The sequence below is a fragment of the Vipera berus genome (assembly GCF_964194415.1).
Source record: "Vipera berus genome assembly, chromosome: 2".
Taxonomy (NCBI): domain Eukaryota; kingdom Metazoa; phylum Chordata; class Lepidosauria; order Squamata; family Viperidae; genus Vipera; species Vipera berus.
In genome coordinates, this window is record NC_138203.1 from 133924960 (window position 1) to 133947247 (window position 22288).

General features: G+C 42.0%; 1 long non-coding RNA gene across 2 annotated transcripts; it reads right to left on the reverse strand.

The window, feature by feature from the left end:
- Positions 1-456: 456 nt before the first annotated feature.
- LOC308661628 lies at positions 457-19986 on the reverse strand. 2 transcript variants are annotated; one of them, XR_014024991.1, is made up of 3 exons: positions 19876-19986; positions 8756-8893; positions 457-851 (listed from the first exon to the last, which is right to left on the reverse strand). It is a non-coding gene; the product is annotated as an uncharacterized lncRNA (long non-coding RNA). The 2 variants fall into 2 exon arrangements; XR_014024992.1 differs by lacking the exon at positions 19876-19986 and having other exon boundaries at positions 8756-9403.
- Between the last annotated feature and the right edge of the window lie 2302 nt (positions 19987-22288).

Sequence of the window (22288 nt, forward strand, 5' to 3'; positions counted from 1 at the left end):
AGGTGTTCGCTGATTTGTTGTTTGATTATCTTTTCCAGAATCTTCCCAGGTATTGAGGTCAGGCTGATAGGTCTGTAGTTTCCTGGATCTATTTTTTCCCTTTTTTGAAGATGGGAAATAGAGATGGGAAATAGAAGAGAATAAAATATGTAGCTTGCCTGTTGCACGTTTAAAACTAAAACAACTGACCTTGATTCTCAAGATAATTAAATTACTTCCTGAGTTCACACATAACTGAAGCTATAAAGTGGTTTTCTTGGTTTGGATTTAGGTTGAATTTGTGAATTCAACCATTATGAGCTTTCCTCTATTTTCATTATACCCAGAACAAAAATGCCCATGAATTTTCCTTCCCATAATATTGCCCTATTTCATCCCCAGAGAATAAGAGAACTTTATAAATGATATGTCATGGTTCCGATAAATGAAAGCCATTAAAGAACTCCAAGGCAAGAATTCTTCCTTAAAGAACATTTTATTCAGGAAACAAAGTATCAGCATTACATAGTTGAACCCAAAACTAAATTCCTTTCTCCCAGATACAAAGTAACAAGTTGCAATTCCCACCCCCATGAAGCAGTCATAAATCACATTCTCCAATTAGCCTGAAGCGCAGGCTCCCTCTCCAGCTCCTCAGCCCGCCAAATCGTTATCAGTTTGCGTCCTTGAATTCCCACGGAGCTGCATTATTATTATGGCTAGCTAAGCTCAAGCATTCACCCCATCTCCCCTTCAACAGCTGATCTCCAAACAGAAGAAAAAGCAAGCTGAAAATGGAGTAAAAATGGCTGCAATTTCCCTCAGTTGTCAGAGCGGGAACATCCATTGTCACAGCATGATAATGATAAATCCTGCAATTCAAACAAAACCATAGGTTAGGTTAGGGGTTGCCTCTTGGCTTATTAGGTTGTTTGTCGTAGCATTTATGAATGAACCTGTTGGCTTTTACATCACTAGATTTTACCCAAGTGGCCTCGGATAATGGGTATCCTTTCCACTGTACTAAATACTGTAACTTTCCCTTATAAAGTCTAGAATCAAGAATACGCTGGATTTATGATCTTTATGATGGGAAAAGAACCAATGTATTTCAGTCCCAATTCCTTACTAAGCAACTTGAGTCGTAAATATTTTGTGGATAAGTAAACTTTTCCCCGAACCTGAAATGACCTCTGGGGACCCCTTTTGATCTGCTTTTTTTATTATGTCTTGGAAGCTTTATTCAGAGCGAGTTTTGTTTTGTCCCAAACAATCCCCTCACCCCTTCAACCACTGGTTTGGGAGGCAGAGAGTCAGAGAGTCCCTGAGGATATTCAGGTATTGGGTTGAAGTCTTTCCCCGTGGTGATTTTAAAAGGCGTAAAATCGATGCTGCTATGAACAATATTATTATAAGCCACCTCCGTGAAATGGAGGAGGTCAGTCCAGTTCGTTTGTTTATAGTCCACATAGCATCTGAGCTACTGTTCCACCATCGAGCTCGCTTTTTCAGCTGCCTCATTCGTAGATGGCTGAAAAGCCGATGACAACCCTGTGATGAGCCAATTGATTTGAGAAAACCCCTCCAAAATTTGGCTATAAATTGTACTCTCCATTAGAGATTATCTGCTTTGGTGTGCCGTGCAGTCTGTAAATGTGCTTAAGAAACATCTTGGCCAGTCTCTGGGCTGACGGGAATCCTTTGCAAGTGATAAAATGAGCCTGCTTCGAAAAAAGATCAATCACAGTCCAAATCACTGTATTTCCTCTACTTTCAGATAGCTCAACTATAAAATCCATAGCAATTTCTTCCCATGGGGGGAAGGGTCCGCAAATGCTTGTTAGAATCCAGGGGGCTTCCCTGGAATTCACTTCATGGTGGCACACACAGCACAGCATTTGACACAGTTGTCTACGTCCTGTTTCAAACCTGGCCACCAAAACTGCCGACAAATCAAATCCAGTATTTGCAAATAGCCGAAGTGTCCAGCTTGTTTTATTTTTTTATTTTATTTTAATCCCATTTATATCCCACCCTTCTCCGAAGACTCAGGGCGGCTTACAATTTAAAGCACAAATCAATGTGCTTAGCAATAGCCTTCATTCTATGTATATGCCTGCTTATTAGGGCTTTCGCCCCCCCCAAGTGGCATTATTACAAAGTCAGCTTATTGTCCCCAACAATCTGGGTCCTCATTTTACCTACCTCAGAAGGATGGAAGGCTGAGTCAACCTTGAGCCTGGTGAGATGCGAACCTGCACTAATTGCAGGCAGCTTTCACATCGTGACTGTGCTGGAGAGCATGGAGACAAAGTATTTCAGGCAAATGCAATTTTCCCCCTTTGTAAGCTAATCCATCTCTAAACGTCAGGGTAGTTTGATTGTCCTTGAACCATCGATTGTTGAAGAGTTCCTGTGTTAGCTTTCTTGCCCCAGGATCATCGGGGTTTGGGACTCTCAAAGTTGGGACTCTTTGCAGCATTAATTGAGACACAATCTGCATTGTAGGTAAGATTGATTCATTAATCTCTTCATGCTGGCTCTTGTATTGAGGCAACCTTGATAGAGTGTCAGCTAAAAGGTCCCCCCCGTTATGTACTTTAGGGTGAAATTAAACTGGTTAAAACACTGTGCCCACCGTACTTGCTTAGTGGAAAGGTTGCGAGGGGTTTCCAGTGTTTTTGTGATCAGTCCATACTTCGAAAGGCACCTTGCTCCCTTCTAGGCCGCCAGTTTAACAGAGCCCAATGAATTGCGAAAGCTTCCTTCTCCCATGCTGCCCACCTTCTCTCACAGTCGGTGAACTTTTTTGACGTGTAGGCACAGGGTTGCAGGACCCCCTCATGGTTCTTTTGCAATAGTACAACTTCGACTGCCACATCGCTGGCATCGGCTTGGATCACAAAGGGATCCCCTTCTAGATTAGCTGCAACAACGTCGACCACAGAAGCTGGATCTGGGTAAAAATTGGCAAATCCCAGAAAGCTCTGAAGCTGTCTGTGAGTCTTTGGGGGTTGCCATTTGATTACAGCTTTCACTTTTCCAGGATCCATTTCAATACCCTCACAGGAAATTCTGTAGCCTAAATAATCCAGTCGGGTCTGGTGGAATTCACACTTCGACAATTAGCCTGAAGCGCGGGCTCCCTCTCCAGGTCCTCAGTCTGCCAAAACGTTATCAGTTTGTATCCTTGAGTTCCCACGAAGCTGCATCCATTGTCACAGCATTGACATCATTATCAGCTGTACTAGTTTTCACCCTGTTTCTAACACCTTCAAACTGTGTAAAGTGTGTCCACTTTGCCATTCCTCCTTCTCCACTTCCTTATTTTGATGCCAAATTATCTCCAGACTTCTAAAATGGTAGTGGAGGTATTAACTATTCCATATGGGAAGAAGAGGAGGCATGTTTGTGTTTAATTGCAGGTAGGCCTGGGATGACCCCCATTTGTTAGATTTGACCAATGAGACCACAAGAGGTGTTGTGTTGGTAGGTGGATACAGTGGCTAATGTCTCCTAAACAAAGCCATTGACAGGTTGGTGAGGGTTGTCTGGCCTACCAAATCAGCCCCCATGGATCAAAGCTGCTGAAGAAACTACAAAGTTAGCGACCCACCAAAGAGATCTACTGGCAGAGGGAGGCTACCAGCACTAGTGTCAGCCTTCCAAGTTAAACCAGATAGGAATCACAACCAGTTGAGCTACTTGTACTTTACTGTAAAGCTACATCAACAGAATCAGTGTTAAGTCTGAAAGTACATTTCTTTTTCTCTCTTCCTCCTATGCACACCAAGAGACTAGAGAGGGTGTTCTCTCAGTCTCTTGCTCCGCTCACTATCCAGTTGCAAATTATGCTATCTCTTATCTGAACGTTTCTTTGACAGCATCTCTTCGCCCAGTCTCCCAAGGTCTTTCCCACATGCCATGACTGTAGGCTAGGGTAAGCCTGGCTAGGTAATATTCTGAAATAGGGTGGTTTGAGGCAGCAGGTCATAATGGGAGGATGCTCAGCTTAGAACTTGCACCAGGTCCTATAGGGCCAGTGATCCTCCACAATCCTTAATAAATCCAATGAGCAAATCCTAGAGGTCTATGCAGGCACACCCCCTCCCCAATTAATCAGAATAGGAGCCTAGACCCTTAGAAGACAGCTTTGAATTGTGCTACCAATTGTAATCAATTTGCCAATGAACTGCTCAGTTCCCAAGATCTGTCACTCCACCTCTTCCACTTGACATCATCCTAAGTCAAACCTATGACCGTAGAAGCACTGTCAAATCCTACCCTGGCCAGATGCTCTGCTCTTTACTGCTTTCTCTCTGAAAGAGGAAGAAAATGCAGGATGTTCACATATTATGGCATCACTGAACTTTGGGCTCTCTCTCCCTTTTGAAATCTCATGCTTAGCATTCCTTCCAATATCCAAATCTTGTCATGACACAAAAGAATCCTTCCTAACTGATGATACATCTTGACTCTCCTGCTGGCAAAAAATGTGTTTAAATATTCATGGAGGCAGGGAACAGACATTCAGCACTGCAGCTGGAGAGCTTTTGATGTAGTCGGGAGAATAGATCAAAATTGCCATGGTTCACATTGGGACTGAGGATGGTTTTCTTAGTGCAAGAGTGAGCAGAAGGTTGGTTTAGATCACAAGTAGATTTCTGTATATAGGGATCTTATTTTTTTTTAACTTCACAGTAATAAAATGGTCTTTGTCTTTCCAAATTGTAGTTTTAAAATCATTGGAGTAAAGAGGAGGGTTTTTGGGAGGACTACAAATACCAAATTCTATTCTGTTTTCCTATTCCTGGTCTGGAATTTCTTGAATTCTCCTTGTCAGTATGTTTTCTCTCTCTCTCTCTCTCTCTCTCTCTCTCTCTCTCTCTCTCTCTCTCTCTCTCTCTCTCTCTCTCTCTCTCTCTCTCTCTCTCTCTCTCTCTCTCTCTCCTCCCTCCCTCCCTCCCTCCCTCCCTCCCTCTCTCTGCCTCCCTCTCTCTGCCTCCCTCTCCCTCTCCCTTTGTGTGTGTGTGTGTGTGTGTGTGTGTGTGTGTGTGTGTGTGTTTTCCAGACTAGTTAGTGGCTCACTAGTTTGGCCTGGAATAGGACAATGGCAAAGCTGAAGTAAGTAAATAAGAAAATAAATAAAGGTTTGAGGGGTAGCAGTTCTTGCATACCTGAAACTGCCCCCGCTCTGCATTAGAAGAGCCACTGCATGTGCATCCTTTCTTCAGAAAATAATTATTATCTCCAGATAATAATCACAGTGCCAGTTGTGATCAGACACAGTGGGGATAACGAACAGGTTTCTTTCTTTTGCTATCTATTCTTTGTCCAATCCTTTTCACTCACATCCTTGCCATTGTCTTCCTTTCGCTTTCATGAATCTCCCTTCCTTTCTCACTTCCTCAATTAAGCACACTTTCATAGATCCTCTCAGTTCCATAATTCTTGCTAGTAGTTCTCTTGCCTCTAAGAGCCTGCTAAATCCCAAAGCATTTTTAAAATTACTCCCGGAGTTAAACAAACTACTAACTGTGAGTGAGAACTTACAAAAGAAAGACAGAGAGATGGAGTTGTGTTTCCACCGTTCAGTCTGAAATTATTTTCATATTATACATCTTCTGAATCTGGGAGCTCCATTTTTACCAATTCTTTATCTGTAAAACCATCTAAGATCACAGCAACTCCCTGAGACATGTAGCAGCAAATTCCCAATGTCTTTATATTTATATTATGCTAGTAAAACCAAGCTGCTAGCTATAGAATGAGAATGGGGAATAAAAAAAAATATTTTTTTTATTCTCCATTCTCATTCTATAGCTAGCAGCTTGGTTTTACTAGCATAAATACGCGAGTTCTGTCTCCTTTCCCCATTCATTTTATAACTTGACAATACTCCATATCACTAAAGCAATCAATTTATTCTTGTACATAACACATAAACCCCCAAATTAACCTTTCTTCATAGGACAATTGCTTCATTCCTTTGATTGTCCTTTCCTGAACCTTTCCACAGAGATTATTTATTATATGTATGTATTGATGGATGGATGGATGGATGGATGGATGGATGGATGGATGGATGGGTGTAAAGATTGGGAAACCCAAACTTCATACAATATTCCAAATGGGTTTGCCACATGAAGGTATGACATTGCTCATGTTATTTCCCACCTTTCCTCAACAATTCTTGCATGGGATTGATCTTTTTCCACCTCCTCAGCACATTAAATTGATGTTAATAGAAATCTATGCGTCATTGTGTTCTATCAGCAACATAGTGCACAAGAGTAAACCAAGGCCTTGCCATTTCTAAAGGTGGTCCTCCTTTAGTGATTGCCTCACACAGCTACTGTTTGCAGTTATGAAAATGATGAAAAAGTAACCTTCCAATCAATCCTCATGCTTATGACTTTTGCGGGTCTGTAAAGTGAAGGAAAGCTGAAGCAAGATTGTAAGCACAGTTGCGGTTTCACTTAGTGATGCTTTGCTTAAGGACCAACTTGCCGGTCCCAATTGTGGTCACTAAATGAAGACTATTTGTATCTTCATTGCAGCAGATACTACTTGTGTCTCCTTTTCTCCCTATGCTTCCTTTCCTCTCTTCTCCGTCCCTCATTGCTCTCTAACTGAAGAGTTCTGGTGACGCATGAACCAATGCCAACAACACTTTCAAGCATCACTAAGAGTTTAGTGCACTTTAGGGCAGAAACTCCCTTAGGGAACGATCAGACAACATTGACAATGACTTTAGCTGCTTTTCACTCATAACTATGCAGCAGCCTTAAAAGATCATGTTTTTTTCATTCACCTTTGATTACGCCTATTTATAAGAAATCAAAGGGACCGATTCTCCTGGTTTTCAGCTTTTCTGGGACTCGCACTTAGCAGTCATTTCTCAGCATATAACTTTGAGGCAACGCACTCTCTCTTTCTCTCTCTGTACTTACAACTTTCATTCAACTGAGCAGGACAGAACAATCATACAAGCAGCATCCGTGAAAGCAAACTTGGCCAAGATCCTTTAGATGGAAATGCAAGTTTGCCATTAATCGAAAGCAGAGCGCGTTTGCAAATACATCAAGTAGTTTGTCCGAATGGCTTCTCTGTGCATCTAAAGCCAATTGTGAGACCAACAGCTGCTGACATGGTGCTTGTACATGATGTTACATGGTTAATTTTTTAACAGGGTTGCTCTTCTCCCCGCAGTTTGGGGACCTTCAGCCACCAAAGAGCACATGATAATGGGGCTCCCAGAGAAGACAAGGGTAGAATTTTCTACCCTTTTTGCTCAGTTAAGAGTTTTCTGTTGTAAGTAAAACAGGAGTATTAAGATGAAGGCATAACGCCCCTCTTAGCTGCTTACTTCCACATACAGAAGAGGGCAAAGTTACAGTAATTCAGTCACTTTGGGCAATGCAATCTTTGGGGTATCAGGAGCTGCAAGCAAGATTAACTGTGCTTTCCAACCTAGCATTCCAGCCTGATGGTTGCAAAGTATTACAGAGGGAAATGGCTTCTGCCTAAACTTTCAGTAGTGAAGCATCCTAAAATATCACACTATATGAGGAAGGAGGAGCTGAAAGGCCAAGTTAGGGACAGATTGTCCCAGAGAAAGTCTATCTACAGGGTTGCTAAGAGTTGACAGTGACGTCATGGCCCATAATCAATCAGATGTGAGGAAGCGAAGAAAGGGCTCCTAGTAAAGGTTGTCTTTTACTTTGTTATATATGTTACATTATTCAAATTATACTTGAGGGCATATTGTGCTATTGTACTAAGGAGTAGATTGTTTTTTCTTTCTTTTTCTTTTTTTCTTTAAGGAGCTTGTATGTCATGTTCTTACATAGAGATATTCCATGGTAGCAGCAAAGGGGAAGTTGTTACAAGGAAGTAATTAAATGGAAATAATTGTACGCAGGCTTTGTTCCCTCAGGAGGGCTGACAAAAGGCTCATCCTGGTTCCCATCTCTCCTTCGCCTGCTTTGACATGTCAGGAAATGGGAGAGACAGTTATTGCCCTTCTAATCCTTGAACTAGCTCTCCGAGTACAGCAAGTAAGCATTTCTGTGTGAGGATAATGGGTCTCCTATTAGAGTGCTTCTCAGACCCATGGGAGCATCAAGGGTAGCATTGCTAATACTGCAGCAAACTACAGGCCAGTTGCAGTTTGTGCCAACTGGGAAGTGAATCGTCAAAGGACCGATGCATGTCTCTCTTGGGTTGATCAGGAATCTAATAATTTCTGTGAGGGCTTTGAGGGAACATACATGCAGATGGCACCATTACCTCAGCAGGCCTTCAAGGTCGTGGGAAGTCCCCAGGGAAACACCCAATTTCCCTGAGGACATGGAAACACCCAATGTCTCTGAGGAATCACCCAGGACCACACAGATGTAGCCAGCTATTTCTGTACTTCTTTATCTTATCTATAGAGTGCCAGCTTGTGTGTGTGTGATGAAGAAAACAACTTAAGAAGCATATAGATATGTCTCTCACTGTCCGTTAAGGGTTTCCTTCTGAGTGAAGGGGCCCTTCTTCATTCAGCTGAATAAATACGTAAAAGCTTCTCAGGGCAAATACCGGGACTTTATCTTTAGTTTATGAAGCCACACCTGAGACCGGCTTAAGAGTTGCACAGGTGATTGCTACAAATATAAAGGTTAAAGCTGGCCAACTATTTGGAAATTAGATGCTTTTAAAAAATAAAACCTGAAAAGGTGGGGAAAGGAATAACAGTCACGTTGAAGAATACATATTTTCCCCTGGTTACCTTCTCCTTAGTTTTTCATCTGGGATCCTGTTTCAGTCTGGGGGCTGTCACAGAGAGGAGGGGGACAACCAATTTTCCAAAGCACCTGAAGGCCAGGCAAGGAATAATGGATAGAAACTGATCCAGGAGAGATTCAACCTAGAAATAAGGAGAAATTTTCTGACAATGAGAACAATCAACCAATGGAACAGCTTGCCTCCAGAAGTTGTGGGTGCTCCATCACTGGAAGCTTTCAAGAAGAGACTGGACATCACTTATCAGAAATGGTACAGGGTCACCAGTTTGAGCAGGGGGGGTGGGGACTAGATGACCTCCAAGGTCCCTTCCAACTCTATTATTCCATTATTCTTCTTTTTGTAACTGGCACATACTCACTTTTGCCACATATGCTATGAATGGAGGGTGGCTATTCCTTGTAAAGTTGCCCCACTCCACTCATGCAAAGAATTAGAGAATGGAACACTGACTCTCTATACCAGGGGTTCTCAAAGTTTTTAAACAGGGCCAGTTCGTTGTCCCTCAGAGTGTTTGAAAAAAAATAATGATGTAATGTTAATAAGTTTTATTAATAAAAAATCTATTTGAGTTAATTATTTGTCTATATTTGAATATTTTCTTCTGGGTCTGTTTTTTTGTTTTTGTTTTACTTTCACCAAACGAACTCCTATGCATACTGCATATCTTATTAGTAGTGCAAAAAATCCAGGGAAAAAATACAATATTTAAAATGAAGAATAATTTTAATTAACATAAACTTATTAGTATTTCAATGGGAAGTACGGTCCTGCTTTCGACTTATAGGGTAGTCAATGTATGGTTCCATATTTGTCACTGCTAGTCGTAACAAGTGATGATCAATTAGTCTGGATCTGGTTGGAGATTTCAGATGTTCTATTCGGGAGAAAGTCTGTTCACAGACATAGGTGCTGCCAAAGATGGTTGCCATTTTAGGTGCATGGTTCCTGAGGTTAAGATATGTCTCAGAGGGGAAAGATGCATAGAAATTAGTAAGGCTGTTTGACTTGTATGCGTCTTTCAGAGAGGCACAATTCTGTAATTTGGCCAGTTCCATTTGGTAAATCGGATCAACAGTTTCAATATCAATAGAAAAATGGGTTCCAGAAAAGTTGTATGTCCTGTTCATGGAGACGAAGCTCTTTAAATCTACTTTGAAACTGCTTTTGCAACATTTCCAGTGAATCCACACATGTTTTGTTTGGGAATGCAACTGCTGGTTTTTCCACAAATAGCTTTTGAGCTGTGGGAAGATGGCAGAAGTTTTCCTCCCTCACTTGTTTAATGAGTATGTCCAATTTTATACCTCAAATGCTTTCACATGTGAATACATATCATAGACGAGCTTCCCCTTTCCTTGAAGTTGCACATTGAAACTGCTGAGTAGCTCTGTTACATCTGTCAGAAAGGCAAGGCGCCATTTCCATTCAGTACTTTGTTTTTTGAAAGCAGAAAAGCAGAAACCTCTGGAAGTAAGTCATAAAAACCTTTCAAAACTCTCCCTGGACTCAGCCAACGGACTTCTGTGTGAAACATAATTTCTTCATAGGGAACATTTACCTCAGACAGAAACTCCTGAAACTGTCTGTGGTTTAGTCACTGCCTTCTGAATGATACGTACTTGTAGCTGTTGCCTTGGGCAGTGGGGGTGGGGGTGGAGGAACCTGCCAGTGGATGGAAGTAGCAGGAATAATTTAGGTATAGGACCAGCCTTGCCTGAGGCAAAGAATAATCTGTTGCTTCTTCCTTCAGTCAAAAATGAATGAATGAATTGATAACCACTTTCTATAACACTGGTGATACCCGGTATAATGAGGTAGGTATTTACACACATACACAAGCACAACAGAATATGGTGGCCTGGGATATTTGGTACCTACACAAAAAGGCTCTAGTCTTTTCCATCCATAACCTGCTTACTGTATTCTCTCTTGCTCTTAGGCAAAACCTGTTCAGTATGATACTGCAGACACTTGAAAATATCCTGGCTAATCAAAGAAAAAAAAGAAAAAACCCCAAGCCAATGGATATCAAACAAATCAGGCCAGAGTTTTCACCTGAGGCAAAAGTAACCAGGCTCCAACTACCCAACTTCACACACATTATGCAAAGAGCTTGCTCTCTGAAGGAAGTCTGATATTGGGAAAGGTAAAAGGACAGAGAAGAGGATAACTAGTAAAAATACAATAGATGGACTCAGTTACAGTATGATGAGGACACCACTGGAAGATCTCCAGGTTAGAGGACTTATCGTTACGGAGGAAATGTATTTAGATGATCACTAAGCGTAAATACTGACTTGATGGCACGTAATCAGTCAATCAATCAGTCAATCAATCAATGCTGCTTCTATCATCCACTCTACTCCAGAGGAGGTCTCTCTCTGCACTAGTTTAATTTACAAGAAAGGAGACCTTTGATTTTTCTCAGTAGTTTAATCTGGCAGAGAGTGCTCTAAAGTCCTTCCAGAATGAATATGCTGATTCAATAAAGACATCCAAGCCTCCTTCCTTATTATGTATATCAAGGTTAGGGGATTAATGGGAGTGAAAGACAAAGGAAGAGAGAAAACGAAAAGAACTGATTCAAAGTGATTTCTCTCCAGGAACTCCCCCTCTAGCCACAAACAGACACAAAGGCAGAAGAAACTAGGGCACAGGATAGCAAAATCAAAGGCAAAATAGATTAGCAAAAGCACCATTCAAATCATCTGAAAAGCCAAAATGCTAATTTCACATCTAGCTTCCATTAGTCCCTAGATGGCTGTATTTTCCCTGAATCTCCAACCCAGGTATCTGGGATTGTTTCTTTTTTTTCTTTTTATCTGACATACACTCTGTCCCGAGAGGGATGATCCATGTGAGAGAAAAGCACAAAAGAAACACAAAATGGAGCTGCTCCATCATCTGTTTAAAGGACCACTGGGGAAGAGAATTTTTTGGAATTGTTTCAGTGCCTCAGTTTCATATTCCCATGTTTGATGCACAGTTTTAACTTTCTCAGTACCTGAACTCCTTGGGATGGGATTTCTCTTGCATCCAGTACACCTGGTGACACTTGAAAGCATCAGGAAAGGCTTTGAAACCCTCTCCGACAAGGCCTGACAAGGCCTGACAAGGCCTCGTTTGTTCCTCAGTATCAGATATCTTAGAACTGCTCCACACAATTAGCTTGATGCCAGTCCTAATCTCTCTCTCTTTCCTATTATCTATCACCTTTATTATTTTTATAACTAACTCAAGATTGTGAACATAACTTCTACTTCTTCCTCATGCTATTTTCACCAGAAAAATAATCCTGCAAGGTGTGCTGAGAGAATGACTGGCCCAAAGTCACCCAGCTAGCTTTTATACCCAAGGTAGAACTAGAATTCATGATCTCCCAGTTCCTAGCCTGGTGTCTTAACCACAAGGCCCACCTGACTCTTCTCAAAATGAGTATCCAACAGTATCTCATCAGTATGGGTCACTAGCCCATACTCAAGAACCAGAACACTCAACATCCTCTAAGCCTCTCCCTGCGGATCAGGTAACGACTTCCACTAGTCTTTTTCTGCTACTTATCAAAAGTATATTACAGGTAGTCCTCAACTTAAGATCACAATTGAGCCCCAAATTTCTGTTGCTAAACAAGGCAGCTGTTAAGTGAGTTTTGCTCAATTTTACGATCTTTCTTGCCAGAGTTATTAAGTGAAGCATTGCAGTTGTTAAGCTACTAACATGGTTATTAAGTGAATCTGGCTTCCCCACTGACTTTGCTTGCCAGAAGATCACAAAAGGTGTTCACATGACTCTGGGACACCGCAACCATCATAAATACATGCCACTTGCCAAATGTCCAAATTTGATCATGTGACCATGGGGATGCCACAATGAAAAATGATCATAAGTCACTATTTTCCAGTGTTGTAACTTCGAACAGTCACTAAATGAATGGTTGCATGTCAAGGATAACCTGTGTTTTCTGACTTATGCTGTCCAAATTGCTGCTTTGCATTATTTCTTTGTAGACAAACACTTCTGCCCTGACAGGCTATATAGTGTTGTGATCACTGCTCTCCACGGCTACTTTTTATATACAGTTATACTTTGGTACTCAACTGCTTTGAAACTCATCAAATTCTGATGTGAAAATTTTATCCCAGTCCTCATCGTTTGTTTGGTACTCAACACATAAGCTAGAAATGGCCACTACATTATTCCTTATGGGAAAAGTTTGTTTGGTACTGTTCATTTTTGATATTCATGGTGTCTCCTGGAAACAATTAACAATGAGTACAGAGGTACCACTGTACATTCATCAATTAAAAGCTGAGCTTTTAAAATCCCCCCCTTTCTTACAAGCTTTTTGCAAGACTTGTTTAAAAAAAACACAAGCAAGATTGACAATACAATTCTGCTACTTATCCTTTCCAGCTGAAGTGACAGGAAAAATGGTAAAACTTGGTCTTTCCTTGTCTACTGTTCAAGCTTCAAGGAGAGGTAAAACTTTTGCCAGACCCCCAAATTCTGCCAGACTGGAGGAAAGTTCCTGGCAACAGATTTGGATAGCAGCAGGCCTGTGGATCTGCATGAGAATGGATTTCTCTTCTTTTGTACCATATACAGTAGTATCAACCTTGTAAACTCTCAAGACTATTTTCCCCCCATTATGTATTCAAAATGTACTGTGATAATTGTGTGTGTGTGTGTGTGTGTGTGTGTGTGTATACACATACAGTATACATATACATATATACAACATATGTATAGGTATGTGTACGTATACCGGTATATATTCTTTTGAGAGCAGGAACCAAAACTTCCACTTTTAATGTTTGCCAGTTTGCCAGAAAAAGCGACAATGAAGATTTGCAAGTATCAGCAAATTTCCTTTGAGCATTTTTCCCCCTTCACCATCACTAAATCTGGCCAACTTTGTCTGGATGTCAGGTGGTCTACGAATTTGAGAAATGACTTGAAATCAATCATCCGCTTGGCATTCTGGTACCGGTACGTGCAGAAGCAGCGGAGCCATGGCGTGCCATCTTTTGCAGGAACCCATTTGGATAAGAGATAGTTTCAAAAGAAGGAGAAGGAGAAGGAGAAGGAGAAGGAGAAGGAGGAGGAGAAGAAGAAGAAGAAGAAGAAGAAGAAGAAGAAGAAGAAGAAGAAGAAGAAGAAATGAAAGAAAGAAAGAAAGAAAGAAAGAAAGAAAGAAAGAAAGAAAGAAAGAAAGAAAGAAAGAAAGAAAGAAAGAAAGAAAGACCCTTAATAAGAATCCTTGTTCTTATTATTTGTGTGTCAGGCTTCCTGTTTTGCTAATAAATTTCTGTTAATAGTTTTCTTCTGATCTTGCCAAAGGCTTCTGAGAAGAATCCTAGTCTTCAAAATTTAGGTCCCCCCCTTCCTTTTCCCACTGATTCCTGTTGTTTTGCCCCCTTTCTATGGGCTACTGCCAGAGACCTGGCTCTGCCCCAGTTCCATTACTATTTATATCTGTGGTGGGTGTCCCCCTGGACATGTTGATAAATTACCTTCTCTTAAAACCCTCAGCCTATTGTAAGCAAAGTTATTCAGGCTGCTTGCTTGTTGCACAGTGGTGGTGGTGGAAGGGGGGGAGTGTGACAATGAGGGTCAGGAGGCCAGGGAGGGGCTCCAGAAAAGAGAAAGGGCTACGTGCTGAGACTGGGCCCAGGGGCAGAGTATGAAAGTCCTTCGAGTACTGCCCATAGAAAGGGTTCAGGAGGAAGATCTGCCACTTCCTTCCCACCTTGCTCCTCTCCGTTCCCGTAACTGGCAAAATTTTCCTTGGCCCAAGACTCCAAGTGCTGGCAACAGAGGAAAACTCCTTTGAACTGAAAACGAGATCATTGCATGTCTTCACTGGGGTGTCACACCTTTCTTCAAATGGAAGTCGAACGTCTTTAAAAACTGCCAAGTGGAAAATGATAGGAAGACACGAAGAAGAAAGAAAAGGAGGAGGATTGAGAGAAAGAGGATGAGGAAGGGAAATAAAGACGGGTCCTGGGTGCTCACTGAGCTTGGTTGTTTTCTTGCAGACATTTCATTATCCAAACTGGGTAATGTTGTCAGTGCTGGTGATCATGCTAGCACTGGACTAGCACTTATCATGTCGCCTAGTTTGGGTAATGAAACGTTTGCAAGAAAACAACCAAGCTCAGAGAGCATCAAGGACCCCCCCATTTTCAACCCTGAGCTACAAATATTTTCCTTTAGAGATGGACCTCGTGTGCTTCAGATTCTGGTGAAGTTTATAAGTGGGGGAAGGTGTGTTTTCCCAATCACTGAATTAATCCCCACATATTTTAACTTTTGATGTGATCGATCCAAAATTTGCATCAGTCTCCACAACAAAATTATGCCTGATATTTTTAAGTCAGTAGATATGCTCTGATGTACTTGAAGTTGTTTTTATATTTCTGAAAGCAAACTTCTTAAGATCCCACACACCCATTGAGGAAAACGTCTTGCCGATGGATGCTGGAAGTTGGTTAGCTGGTTTTTAAAAATGACGGTGGCGATTTTCTGAAAAATGAAGAGGAAAAAATAATAGCATCTAAACTTCAGCTATTGCTATTGCTATTTGCCCTTTTCAGTTCATTTTCAGGCAAGATCGTATTGATCGTTCTTGTGGATGACTTGCAGCTCGACAGAGATAGGGGAGCTGAATCTATAGGTCTATTGGATCTCTTGGTAGCTTTTGAGATCATCAGTCATGGCATCCTTCTGCACAGTCCGCAAGCACTGAGAGACAGGGACACTATTTTACCAGGAATTTCTTCCTTCTTGTACCGGTGGCTCCAGTCAATGAAGGTGAGGGGAAGAAGTCAGCCCAAGGAACCTCTGTTATGTGGTGCCACAAAACTTGACTCTTCCACATACGCACACTTTTAAGATAAATATAAAAGGTGTTGGTGAGGTCATAGGATTTATTTATTTATACCTCCTATTTCTAGGGCTAGGTACCGATGATACCCATAGTACATCATTTGCATTGCACAGTACATCTTGATATGGGATCAAACAAAAGGTGTAGCTGAAGTTCTTTCCATGTCTGGTGGCGGTTAGGGTCTGGGCAGAGAGAAATAGGCTCAGGTTTAGTTCCACAAAGATGGAATAGGTCTACCTCTAGAAATCTGTAATTTCCATTTCAATTCTAGACAGGGTTGCATTCTCCTGTATAGACCTAACTTATGATCTGGGATAAGATAGATAAGATAGAAAAATGTGGGTTAGACAGCATCACCACCAGATGGATTCGTAGCTGGCTGACAGGCCATACTCAGCGTGTGGTCCTCAATGGAACTGCATCTACATGGAAGGAAGTGTGTAGTGGGGTGCCCCAGGGCTCTGTTCTGGGCCCAGTGCTCTTCAACATCTTCATCAACGATTTGGATGAGGGGATAGATGGGGAACTCATCAAATTTGCAGATGACACCAAGCTGGCAGGAATAGCCAATACTCCAGAAGATAGGTTTAAGATACAGGAGGATCTGGACAGACTCGAACACTGGGCACTATCTAACAAAATGAAATTCAATGGTGAAAAAAGTAAGGTTCTACATTTAGGCAGGAAAAATCAAATGCACAGGTATAGTATAGGTGGTACCTTGCTCGATAGTAGTAACTGTGAGAGGGATCTCAGAGTCCTAGTGGACAATCACTTAAATATGAGCCAGCAGTGTGCTGCAGCTGCCAAAAAAGCCAACACAGTGCTAGGCTGCATTAACAGAGGAATAGAATCAAGATCACGTGAAGTACTAATACCACTTTATAATGCCTTGGTAAGGCCACATCTGGAATTCTGCATCCAGTTTTGGTCACCACAATGTAAAAAAGATGTCGAGACTCTAGAAAGAGTACAGAGAAGAGCAACAAAGATGATTGGGGGACTAGAGGCTAAAACATATAGGGAACGGTTGCTGGAATTGGGTATGTGTAGTTTAATGAAGAGAAGGGTGAGGGGTGACATGATAGCAGTGTTCCAATATCTCAGGGGCTGCCACAAAGAGGGAGCCAAGCTATTCTCCAAAGCAGCTGAAAGCAGGACAAGAAGCAATGGATGGAAACTAGTCAAGGAGAGAAGCAACCTAGAACTAAGGAGAAACTTCCTGACAGTTAGAACAATTAACCAGTGGAACAACCTGCCTCCAGAAGTGGTGAATGCTCCAACACTGGAAGTTTTTAAGAAGAGACTGGACAGCCATTTGTCTGAAATGTTATAGGGTTTCCTGCCTTAGCAGGGGGTTGGACTAGATGACCTCCAAGGTCCCTTCCAACTTCTTCTTCTTCTTCTTCTTCTTCTTCTTCTTCTTTCTTCTTCTTCTTCTTCTTCTTCTTCTTCTTCTTCTTCTTCTTCTTCTTCTTCTTCTTCTTCTTCTTATTATTATTATTATTATTATTATTATTATTATTATTATTATTATTATTATTATTATTATTATTATTATTTCCATAGATCCTCTTCCAAAAGGTCTTTGTGGGATGGTTTTGAGTGTTTATTCCTTTTTAGAAGAGTTTTGTATTGCCTGCATTGATTGTGTAAGGCGTCAATTATTTATTACTGTAACTTGTTTTGATCTGTTTTTTTACTGAATAAACTACTCAAGATTTATTTCGACTGGAGCAATACGTATGACTCAGCAAAATAACTAAAAATACATCAATAATTAGATTTGCTTCATTAAAGACTTTGGCCATAAAAACTGGCACTTTTAGGAACCCTGAAAAGGCATGTCACCACATTTTTATATGGCTTCATTTTTGTTCATTTATTCTCTATATAGATAATCATGAGTTGGCATCATAAATTATGACATCAAGTAGCAGTTATATGTTAACCAATCTGATTTGGCCATGTGATGACATTATGAAGCCACATTAAAATCAGGGCAGCAGTTCCTGCTATCACTCTTAATGGGTAAACTCTTTTTCCCAATTTTGCAGACAACCCCCCAGAAAATTGCAGGAACAAGTGGATGCATTTCACAGAAAGCATATTAGTCCATAGTAACAAAATTAAGTCTCAAATATCTGTCTTGGCGATGTGAGTAAACTGAAAACAGGGATACAATATTTTAATAAGTAAAAAGACTGCCATGTTATTGCTAGAGTTATTTTTTGAATGAGAAGAGAGCTTTGAATTAAAATGGATATCTGAAACAGATTAGAGATAACTGTCTGATTTTTATTTTTTTTAAAAAAACACCAGCCACTGTAGCTGTATCTTAGTACAGTTCTGTGTAAGCTAAGATTTTTTGCCAAAAGCACAAGCATTTGCCTTATTAATTTGCACAAATGCCATGCTGGTGGATCTTTTAAACCATTTTTCTCCCTGATTTTTTTATATGAGTGGTATGGAAAGCTGAATAGAAATCACCTCCACCCTTTCCTCAAAATGCAGATTTTAAGGAAAACCAAAACAAGATATTTTTTCCCTCCCAAATGCCTCCACAACTAAGGAACTCATGACCAGAGAATGTTGCAATAAGAGTTGCTAATATCTCCTATTGCAATGGTTTTTTGAGGAAAGCCTTGAGGAAACATACAGTCTTTAATTTCACCACCACTGTTATGAAGCTTTGCTACTTATCAACATTCTACAAGCATTTAGCTAGTCACCATTGGATACAGAATGCCGAGTTTGATTGATCTGGCTCAGCAAAGTAACTGTACTTACATCACTATTTATCACCCCCATCAATATGTTTGGTGTTGCACAACAGCAGTAAGCAGAAAACAGATCAAGTTCTACTGGAAAGCTGTAAAACTTTATACGATTTCCCTATTGCTTAACCCTAGCAACGTCCCCTTTTCTCATCCTACAGTCCTATTGATTTATATGCCATCATGTTGTTTTTGATTCTTAGTAACCACGTAGGTGGATTTTCTCCATGATGATCTAGATTAGCCTGTTCTTTCGGGTCTCCCAAAAGTGCACCCACTACCCATTGTAACTGAGTCTATCCTTCCTTCCATAATGATATCCTTCCTTCCATCTTTTCCAGCATTACAGCCCTTTGTAGAGAGCTGTGCATTTATTTATTTTCTACAATTATGTAGCTGCCCATCTCACATATGTGATGGAGTGGTATATAATAACACAATCAAGTAAGCAAGCATGGAACAACATTTTTTTTAAAAAAATTTTTAAACTTTTAAAAAGTTTAAAACACAGACATAAATAAAACTGCAGTAAAATGGACCAATATCCTACACCTAGTATGGTTACCTTGCTGGCTCCCTACACTTCTAGCATTCTCAAGCTACTTGAGAGGCAGGTTTTGAGAGATTTTCTAAATGGGAAACATAAAAAACTAGAGAGAAAACCAAGAATTACTTTTTGTGAAGAAGAATGGTAAGAACCAGGGCTTTTTTTTGTCATAGAACACTCAGAACGTGTTCCGGCACCTTTTTTGGATGGAACCTTGTAGAGTAGGCAAGGCGGGTTGTATGACATGTGTGAGTTCCGGCACCTTTTTCCTTTACAAAAAAAGCACTGGTAAGAACCCATCTGGGTTATAGACAATTTGTTTTTTTAATTGCCTTCTAACCCAGCCTTTCTCAACCTCAGCAACTTTTAAGAAGTGTGAACTTCAAACTCCCAGAATTCTGAAGAATGTAACCAAGCGGAAGAAGCAGCCTACCCTAACATGGCGAATAAATACTTCAGATAAACAAGATGAGCAGGTGAGCACACTACTCCTTGGTTCAGCGACAGGGATCATTAGAGGGCAGAGAGATAAACACTGAACAATAAACATTAGGAGGCAGATTTGTGGATGGGATCCCCCCCCCCACACACACTTTAGGGGGCAGTCCAGAGCATCTGCAAACCGTCCAGAGGGGTTCTTCTGCACCAGAGGGGTTGCCGGACAGAATTCTGGACTCGGGGCTGCTGGCTAGGAAATGCCATCCCTCGCCACACGTTCAGCTCACGTTCATCGGATGGGAAACATCTGCTTGGACAAGTGAGGTCTACGCACGTGTCAGGCCAGCAGCCCCTCCGTCCCTCCTCTGCTTGGCCGCGTGTGTCTCAATTCCCCCCGCGCAACCTCTCGCCCACTTCCCGAGGCGCCCGGGGTGGCTGCGGCTCGAACCTACCAGGCTCAGGCGGAGCGCAACCTGCCTCCGCCGTCTAATTTGGCCCCGTCGCGTGTTGGCCCGAGCTTTTCCTGCCATCGAGACAATAGCGCCGGGAGGGAGGGAGGGAGGGGGACGAAGAGGACACCCTCGGCCCGGTCCCGACACCCCATCACCCTGACAAGGCTGCCAGCTGGCCAGCGGCCAGCACCAATCCCCGGAGGCCTCTCCAAAACACAGGAACCCATCCGGGAGTGATCCCCCGCGCGAACAATGCGAGTCCGAGGGGGAGCTCCCTGCGGTGGAATTAAGGCCGCTGACAGGACGTGCCGAGCCAGCAGGCCGGGCGGCCAGCCGCCGAGATAAGACGCCACTGGGAACAATAGAAGGAATTGCCGAGCTGCCCTCCCAACGCAGCACCGCCCAGGCCTTGAAGAATGGCTTCGGGCCCTGGACGCGGAGGGGACGCGCCGCGGCAGCCGCCGCTCTCCAGCCGGCGTTTCCTCGAGGCCGAGGCGGGCGGGGAAGCAGCACCCGCCGGCGGCACCGCCGCTGCTCCTGCTGCGGCGGCGGCGGAGCGGCTCTTTCGAGGCCACCCAGACTTCCTTGACCCCACTCGGGTTCGCTCGTACTCGCACCCGTCTGGCTCCTTCGTATCGTCTTGACTATTGCCATTTATGGCAGGGAAGGTTGGGGTCGTTTGTCGATCAAAAACGTGCAATTCCTTCGTGTTGCACTTTTCTCCTGGCGATCACAGGGACGCATCCGTGCACGGGTTTTTTTTTTGTATGTGTGTTTTGTTTTTTTGGCAACAAGACCAAAACACTCTTTGCCGCCTTTTGCTACTACAGCCCTGCTCTTCCCCTCCTACCCAAGTATTAATCGAATCTGGTTCTGTTTAGCTTTTGAATATAGGCAAGATGGACCAGAGGCAGAGTGAGAAATGGTGTTATTATAATCTTCATTAAAGGGTAAAGGTAAAGGTAAAGGTTCCCCCGCACATGTGTGCTAGTCGTTTCCGACTCTAGGGGCCGGTGCTCATCTCTGTTTCAAAGCCAAAGAGCCAGCACTTGTCCGAGGATGTCTCCGTGGTCATGTGGCCGGCATGACTAGACGCCAAAGGCGCACAGAATGCTGTTACCTTCCCACCGTAGTGGTCCCTATTTTTCTACTTGCGTTTTTACGTGCTTTCGAACTGCTAGGTTGGCAGAAGCTGGGACGAGTAACAGGCGCTCACTCACTTAAAGGGTACATACATCCAATTGCACAGCTTCAAGTTACTGGCCTTAAATTACAAGATAGGGTTATTGGGGTGATGGGATTTAATGCAGGACTGGTGATTTTACAGAGATCCTGTATATTTCTTTATGTAAAGTCTCTTCCTCTTTCTTAATTTAGTCTATGTATGAGAACAAAAGTACTAATCCAAACCTATTGATTCCCATGATTATTATTATTTTTTTGGAAGACTGCTTGAAGCATCATATGGCATTGAATCTGATAAGGTGTTTTTTCTGGAGTGTAGGGTTGTAGACTGAGCTGTATACTGCTAAAACGCTTGTCATGACTATAACCTGAGCAAAACGGTGCATCATAGGGCAATAATTTTTGAACCAAGGTACTTCAAATGGACTAATTTACAGAATGTATCTAAAATCTGGGGATCCCTGTGGGATTGAATGTGGCAAATTGCTACTGCTTCAGTGCTGCCAAAGTCCCCTCCAGTTAGCCCTGGTCAGCTGATCATCATTTTCATTGCTCTCTTCCTGCTTCCTACAAGGAAAGTCAGTGGGGAAGCCGGCAGGAAGTTGCTCCTGCTCCCACTGCTTTTTTTTGCCTGTCAGTGGTCATTCAGTTTCTCTGTTTAGGTAAGGGAATAATCTCTGAAATGAAGACCCAATGAGACACTGGTTGTCTGATTAAAACTGTTAAAATCTGTACCAATATTTCATGGGTGCCACATAAATCTTGAAGATGACTGTTCTTGTTGTACTGCAGGGTTTTCTAACTGAGTGCATTCCTGATGCGCTGAGACTACAGTTCTTCCAAACTAGTGAAGTGTGTTTAAGTGCATGCACAAAAGACATAAATACTGTGTTACATATGGTTCTCCTACTTTTAATTAATGGATAAAAAAGGCTTCATTCATTCATCTGTTGAGTTAATACTTCCATCTTTTCACCAGGAGCTGAAAGCAGCACAAGTAGTTGTCAATTCTCTAATTTTCCTCATAACAACAAGCCTGCATGCAAATTGAGCTGAGTGTGAGAAAATAAGTACTGTAGATATAAGGATCTTAAAATTACATTTCCACTTCTCTAATTTATTTTTGTCATGATTGCCATCCCATTCAAGTTGCTGAAATATTTGCTTGTAAGCATGAAAAAGATGTAGCGGTGCCGGATGCAATAAATAGATGCTTCTTTGGTGCCTC